The following is an 8,544-nucleotide window of genomic DNA, read 5'->3' as shown; positions in this document are numbered from 1 at the left end:
CTCTGGAAAGGAGTAATGATTATGTTCAGCTGGAGTTATGCAGCTGGAATTAGAATAGTTAATTGATAGGATTGAAATGTTGTTTTCTAGGGCAAGGAATGTGCCCTTTCAGTTTACGAGCTCGAAGGATTGAGCAGGCTTGTGACCCCAGGATCATGTTGTATCCTAGCTCTGGGTTAGTTGGTCGTCGGGGTTGGCGACAGTAGTTTAGCGCTGATAAGCGCGGGTGGGTCGATGTGGCATACGTATTTTGGAGGTCCATTTCGCTTTGGATCTCTTGTATCGGACGGTAAGGATTGATTGTGCGACCTATTGCACTTTTGGGATTGTAGACTATGTATTGGGAGTGGTAGCAGCCTGGGTTAGGGCAAAGGTTGTTTCAGCTACTGCAATTCAGTTGTGGATGATTGAGGTGGTGAGTGAGTCAGGGTGCGAGGCCCTGAATGATATGAGTTCTAGAGTCGAGAGCGGGAGAATTGTTGGAACACTTTGGGAAGAAGGGTATTATGTGGGAGGTCTGCGGACAGGGTCCCACAGGATGGTTATTCAACATTGTCTGGATTAAGTGGTTTTAGTAACCGTTATTGATTGGCGAATGAAAGCGCCAAAGGAAGTAGCTCGTTGCTGAAGTATTAGTGTGAGTATCTTTCTTTTGGACTTCAAGATTTGAGTGTGGGATCATTAGAGCATTAGGGACTGTTGGTGTCCCTGGTATTCAGAAAGTGTTCATCTAATTATTAGAAGCGTGCGATCATATGGGGTTGGCTAGTAAAGGAGTACTAGTTGGAAAGATATGGTTGTCATCAGATCAATCGTTGGAAAGTGAGAAGGATTGTAAATTTCTCAAATTTTCATGTATTGTGAAGACTTAGTTGAATCTAAGTGGGGGAGAATCGTCTCGGAATTGCAGAAGCAGGATCGGTTTTGAAATGGGATAAGTTTCACATCGTTGTCAGGAAGGAAGGCAACCCAAGTAGCTGTTTGGTTTGAGGGTTGTATGAGTTGGGAGTTCGGTAAAACTCCCCAACATGGGAATCGCGTCTTCTCGGTGCTGGATAGCAGAATTTGGGAAATCAGGTTGGGATTCTAGCCTTGAATTAAGTTCAGTTGTGTGTTAGGTCGAGTGCGTGTCGACCAGTGTGGAAAGTGTTGTAAGACTGCGAAGGTAGCCGTAGCATTCACTAGCAATCAGGTAGTATGGAAATTGTTGTAAGACTGCGGGGGTAGCCGTAGCATTCATTAGAAGCAGATAGTGCTAGAGTGATGTAAGTCTGGGGGTGTAGTCGCCACATTCACGAGGTTGGTAGATAGCATGAGCGCGTTGTTAGGACGCGGAAGGAACAGTAGTAACCACCAGTTCGGGTGTAGCAGTGAGGATATGGAAATCCACGGATGGGTTTATGGGTTTCCCAGAGGGATTAGACCTGGTTAAGCCAGCGCACTATCGTTAAGAGATCAAGGAAGCAAGGAATTGCTTAAGGTCGTTTGTGATATAAGTCAACCGTTGGTTAGGTAGCAATCACTTTTAGCCTTGGATTTGATGACGTCAGGATTTGACGCATGGATCCGATCGGTTGGATCAAGAGGTTGTTAGAGTCGCAGTGGCATGATAAGTAGTGGCAACTAGTTCCAAGGAAGGATTTCGTTCGGAAGTCGTGTGAGGCAACTATGTGGGAGTCCTCTAGCTCTGCGACCGGGCTGGAACCCGGTATTTCAGATGAGTGTCACTCGGTTGTGGCGAATCAGATGATTTTTGGATGAGATGCAAGGATAGGTCCTTGGGTTTCAAGTTATGGGTTAGACCCGAGTTATGTATATAGTGGTATTCCAATCTAGGGTATTCCATCATGAGGATGACCGGACCCTACGATTGAGTGGATCTGACGTGTTTGGTATTCCAACCCGAGGGTTGATTGGACCAAAGCTGTGTGTATGATACGAGGGTATTCCATCCTAGGGATGACTGAACCCGTCGTAGGCATGCCTGGTATTCCAGCCCGAGGCTGTTTGGGCCAGGTATGATTATTTGTTCTTATGAGCTGGTTATTATATGTATGTGGTTCGGGAACTAAATGATCATAGTTAGCAGTGTGGGATTTGTGATTCCGTTTTCTAGTGGGAACCTCAGGTTATCAGAAGTTGAGTAGCTGGTTGGGAGTTAAGTGCAATGCATTCGACAATGATCCGGTGTGGGCAGTCTGTCAGGAAGCCAGACCATCTCGAGACTCTAGATTTCGGATTGAGTAAATGTGATCATATTGTAAGGGATTCATTATTTTACCAGGTTTTAGAACCCTGCGAGGGTTGAATATGGTTACCTTGGAAGGGCTAGAGTTTTGCTCGGGGTTTTAGTCGAGTAGTTTAAGTTGTTGGCGTGTAAGGAATGATAAGAAACGATTTCGAGGACGAAATCAAATTTAAGTGGGGGAGAGTTGTAACATCCCGTTTAAATGGAATAATTAAATAATAAATCAGGAATCCCGAGAAGTAATTATTATGATTATTTTATACTATTTTAGCCCAAGATCGAATAATAATTAGTGGGTTGTCGGTTTTGAGGAGCCAAATGACAAGATTTGAATCTCCGGGGGTTAAAATGTAAGTTTTGGATTGGTTTCGTAAATAATTATGAAGGTAAGGACTATTAGGTAATTATTGGGCCTTAATATGAAAAGATGTTGGAAGCTAAGGGCTAAATGGTAAATTTCGGACTCAATCTGTAAAGAGTTTTGAAGGCAATTGGAGAAGGAAGGGCCATTTATGTCATTATGGGTTGAAGTTGTAGGAGAGCCGGGTATATAACCCTTTCATTCCCGTCAAACCCTAACCCTAAATGCTCTAAAATTCAGCCGCCATCTCTCCCTTTTCACTCTCCGGCCGCCGCCCCTTGCATGCTGAAGCTGTAACGCCATCGTCAACCGTCGACGACAACAACCACCAGAAGTCGTCGCTCTTCTCCTTCTCCGTTTATGTCTTGGTGCTAAGTCGCTGATGTGACCTCGACAACGAACGAGGCCGATACCACGACTGTTGTGATGTTCTAAGCCGCCTTCCTTCATTCTTCTTCTTCTTCTGATGTTCGCCGGTGGCACGCAATGACCACTAAAGGGCCACTGCCGTAACTCTTACCGTCTGATGCTCTCTGATGTCGCCGACTGTGGCCACTATTGCCCGCTGCTGTTCGTAGTGCCATTGTTGCAGTCGTCGCTGGATTGTTCTAACGGGATGGTGGCAGTGTTCGTGGTTCGTGATACGGATGCTCACGTGTGTGGGTTTTCAGTCGAGTAAAAGCCATGAAGAACCACCATGGCAGCCGGCCATGGTGGTAGCTGCCGAAGACGAAGCTGTTGTCGCTGCTAGCCGCCATATTATGTCGCCATCGCCGCCTTACACCATTTGGGTGGTTGGGTTCCTCTCGTGAATAGAAGATGTGTGGGTGTGTATTTTTTTCTGTTTGCGTGTGTTTGTCTGGGCCGGAATCACAATAACAACCACCACCACCACCAAGAGGTGGTGGCTGCCACCGTCTACCACCACCGGCCACCACAAGGGTGGCTGTGTGTGTACGTTTATTTAGTGTGTGTGTGTGTGTGTGTGTGTGTGTGTTTATTGGGTATTTCATTGTAAAATTTGTAACCATATCGAAATAATGAAAAAGAAAACTCTAAACCACCACCGTAAGGTGGTGGCTGCCGCCTCCTGCCGCCACCGGCCGCCGTGTCGAGTGGCTGTGTGCTTTGCCTAGTTGTGTTTGATTCGTTTGGGATGCATAAAACCCTAATGGGGCCAATGAGGCCCACGGTGATCTAAAAGCCCAACCAGTTGACTAATGGGCTAGTATTGGGTAGGAAACCCTAATTAGGGTTTGGAAAACCCTAATGACTTAAAACCCTAATTTTTGGGAATTAATCGGGACGCACACGGGGATTATTTAATAACTTGAAATATTAAATAATAATCATTGGCAAATTAACCTAAGTCAATATTAGACTTATTGGATTAAGTTCTTAATGGGTTAAGTAAGAAACACTTAACCCTAATCATAATTTCATGTGAAAACCCTAATTTTGGGATTATGGGCTTGGACTTATCGGGACCCACATTTGGGCCATTGGAATGAAATTGTGTATTAAGCCCAATCACACTATATGACTTATTTAGTAGAGTGAGGGACTTAATGTATTAAGTCCTTAATACGTTAAGTGAGAAACACTTAACCCTAATTGTCATTTTATGTGAAACCCTACTTTCACTTGGACTTTGTGTTGGGCCTTTCTATCGGGTTTTGGCGATTGGACTATTAATGGGCTTTCCAAGAATAAGCAAATGGACTAAATAATCATATGCGGTTTAGGACAAGGCCCATGTAAGAGTCTTGGGCCCAATTTGGAAAATTGGGCCATAAATGGGCCATAACTGGGCCTGTATGATTATGTGATATTGGGCCATGGGAATACAAATAGTTTGGACTAGAATAATTGAACGGGCCTTAAGGAAAGACCATGTAGAGGTCTAGGCCCAATTTGGAAAATTGGGCCATGTGTTGGGCTTTGGCCCGTTACTTGACTAGTGGGTTTTGTATTGTGAGTTGGACCTTGGGCTTGGAACCCAATTATTAATTGGGTATTGTTTGATGTTGACAGTTCGGGAATCTGTCAACCAGCAGCTGGAGTTTTATCTGCGGGACTTCAGCAGTACCAGGTGAGTTATCCTCAATATACTCAAGGGTCTAAGGCACCAAGGCCGGCCCTTTGGATTGTTATATGGTTATGTTATGCTAGTATGATCTGTTAGATCGGTATCCTAGAGGGTAGTATAACATTATATGATATGTGGTATGATCTGTTTGATCGGCATCCTGGTAGATGGGATGGTGTTATGTGTTATGTGGTATGATCCGTTAGATCAAGTATTGTCTCTAGACTGTTATGTGATTATTTGTTATATGTGCACATGTTGTTTGGCGGTTGAGGCTTATCTGCTTTGTGCGAAAGCCAATAGACCTGGGCATTCCAACCTGTTGGTTGTGGGCCGTGAGTATTCCATCGCGTGGATGATTGGACTCATAGTATGTGGGCATTCCAACCTATTGGTTGTGGGCATGGGGTATTCCAACCTGATGGTTGATTGGACCCATAGTATGTTGGCAATCCAACCTGTTGGTTGAGGGCATGGGGTATTCCAACCTGATGGTTGATCGGACCCGTAGTGTGTTGGCATTCCAACCTGTCGGTTGAGGGCCTGGGGTATTCCAACCCGATGGTTGACTGGACCCATAGTATGCTGTTATGATTATATGTGTATTGTTGCGGGTATGGGTATTTTGGGGGAACTCACTAAGCTTTCGAGCTTACAGTTTCAGTTTATTGTTTCAGGTACATCAGGGGATCGTGGCAAGGCAAAGGCGTGATCGTACAACTCCTCACTTTTTATAACTTGTTTCTGGGATACTCTGATATGATACATTTTGAAAACAAGTTTTGTAATGATTAATGGTTTTGGAAATGTTTTAAAAGTTTTAAATTGGCTTGAATTTTTATGGGTGTCACACACCTCTTTAGATTAGATATGTGAAAGGTGGGATGAATGTTATTATGTTTTTGTGGTAGTCTAAGTTTATAAGCTACAAGACCGATTCTGGTAAGAATATCGAATGGTCCTATGTACCTTGAATTTAGTATTCCACGTTTCCTCAAGCGTATCTTGTCGTTCCGGGGTGAGACCTTCATATGACAAGGTCATCAACCTGGAATTCCAAGGGTTTTCTTTTATCGAAGCCATAGCTTCTCTGATTAACTTTGGAAGCTTTATGTCGCTTCCTAATTAGTATTTTGTTTTTGGTAGTTTCTCGGATGAATTCCAGATCAGCGAAGGTGCTGTATGGAAATTGGATCTCTAGCTAGTTGCGTATTACCTAATTTAGTCCAGTGCAGATAGGATCTGTACTTGTGACCACAGAAGGTTTTGAACGGAGAAACTTGAATGCTAGCGTGATAAAGGAATCGACTAATTGGTAAATAGGTATCCCATACTTTACCATAGTCGATCACATAGGCTCATGACTACTCTAGTTCCCAGAGATTTTTGAAGTGACTGGCTGAACTGGGAGATGATTCTATTATCTCAGCGAAGATAACAGATATTGGAATACCGTGCACTCACATGTTCCAGTTATCTTCTCTACTTGCCACATTTTCAGGTTTCAAGGCTTCCTGTTGAGCCTCCTTATTTTGTGTGGACAGATTTGAATGGGTTATCATAGTCAATGATTGGCTCTATGATCTGAGTACCCCTTCCGACTTAGGGTGTCAGCTACTATATGGGCTTTGTCGGGATGATAACGAATTTTGAATTCGTAGTCATTTAGTAGCTCGACCCACTGTCGTGGTCTCCCGTTGAATTCCTCCTGGTAGGATATATGATGAAGGTTTTTACTCCGAAGTTCATGATAAGACTCATACTTGGCTCATCCACTATCTCTTCGTGTATACAAGTCGTATATAATTTAGATTTCACAAAACGTTCGGATGGGTGATTCTGACCCAGGTCCACAACCAAACAAGGAACAAGAGATAGGGCGGAATTACACATCCTTAATCTTGTTAAGTCTAAATTATATACTACTCTCGTGTATACACTTAGCAGCGATAGATTAACTTAATGAGTTCTTAGTCTCTATTCTTGAACTTGACCCGCGGTACAATGATTTTCCTATGAGATCTATTGGGGTAGTTCGGTGGTTATTGACTTCTAAGACTACTTCGGTGCTTGTCGTTTGAAGTTTCCTGTCTACTGAGTAGGCTAGAATGGCGTGGTACCCTTCGCATGGGTACTTCTGAAGTTTTGAAATGAGAGACAACCTAAGGGTTTTGCGTTATGGATTGGAAGAATTTCATCTTACGGCTGATTAAGGGAAAAGTTCTCTTATACAGCATAAGAATTTTCACATGGTAAGGGCCAGGCCAAACCATGTCGAATGAGGATGTCGGAATTTTCTCGACGAAATAGATATTAAGTCATTCTGGGAGGAATGATTACTTGGATGATATCCTATGAACCTAAGTTTTCAGCGCTTCGGGTTTTATTCTGTTATTATCGCTACGAACCCCTTTTTGATTCGAAATTGGCGGGTACTACCAATACGAGGGTTCTGATAATTTGAAATTATGAACTTTCATGAAACGATCCTTACTAGGTCTCTCTATAATCGCTTGGTGTATACAAGTCATGTATAATTAAGATTGGTAAGACCTTTGACTGAGCAACCCTACCCTAAATCCACAACCAAACAAGGAACATGAAATGAGGCGGGATTAATCACTTTAAGTCTACAAATATTAATTATAAATGACTCTTATGTATACACTAAGTCATCATAGCTTACTTGTTAGGGTTTCAAATTTATATAGATGCTGTGACTTAATTTGAACCGGAGAGTACTCATAATTATAGATAATTATCAGGGTTTGAAAGTGTACCAAAATATAGCAGGGTTATTTGATGCCTTCCCATGCATTGGGGTCAAACTCCTCCTGCTCCCCCGTCGTTCTTCTCTGTTGGATAGTCCCTCTTGTAATGTCCTATTTCACCACAAAGGTGACATATGGGAATGGTTTCGACATTGGTAGTTGAGGTGATGAACTCAACCGGAGTTTTACAGATGCGGGCGGTGTGCCCCTTCAGGTTGCATCTATTGCAATGCAGCTCTTGGCAAACTCCATGATGATGGTAGTTGCACTTGCTGCAGTGTGGGAGGTTTCCTAAGTACGACGTGGTCGGTGCTAGAATAACAGGGCTGATGGGGGTATTGATTGCCCCAGTTCGTTGCCCTATGTTAGGTTTTTGATTTGAACAGCTCCCTTTCCTGTTTTTTTGAACTTTCGTTTCAGGATATTAGGCTTAAGGTTCGAAGTGTCCTTACAAATAGGTACTCGTTGCTGTACTTGGCCATCACTACGATCGGGGTTACCGATAGCAGTACTACTAACATTTGCGTTGTTAGCATTAAGGTGTGTCATGACAGCTGCTACAGCTGTTATGACTGCAGCTTGAAACGTAGCCGCATCTATTTGAAGGATTGGTGTTTTGCTGGTGGGTTGGTTACATTCCTTCAGAGGCATGATTCTGCTTCATGATAAGAAAATGAGCTCGTGAACGACTATCGTTGTCTCTAGATGTATTCTAACCATTTGTATCTATGTATAAATCTTTCGTTTTGTTATATTGTTCTCAATGATTCGACCTGCATCCCCATGATGCTGTCCTGGTAAGGTACAAAAATAGGTTTCTAGAATGGTTATGAACCGAGTATCATCCGAACTAAGTTACCTTCGATTGGTGGATATCGTTTTCCAACTTTCGAAAATATTAGAAAACAATTCATAACATTGTCTACATAAAATAGACTTATGAATTTGAGAAGTAATCACTATCCATTAAGATTTCGTGATCTGATTTATTGTTATTAGCCGTGACAGGAAAAGAGGATAAGCTCAAAACCTAATGTGAGTAATGAAATCACTAACTCACTAGGTTGAATCGATT

Source organism: Lactuca virosa, chromosome 3 (genome assembly GCF_052849685.1).
Source record: "Lactuca virosa cultivar CGN04683 chromosome 3, Lactuca_virosa_CGN04683_v6, whole genome shotgun sequence".
NCBI classification, from domain to species: Eukaryota; Viridiplantae; Streptophyta; class Magnoliopsida; order Asterales; family Asteraceae; genus Lactuca; species Lactuca virosa.
Note: the sequence above shows the minus strand (reverse complement) of the source record.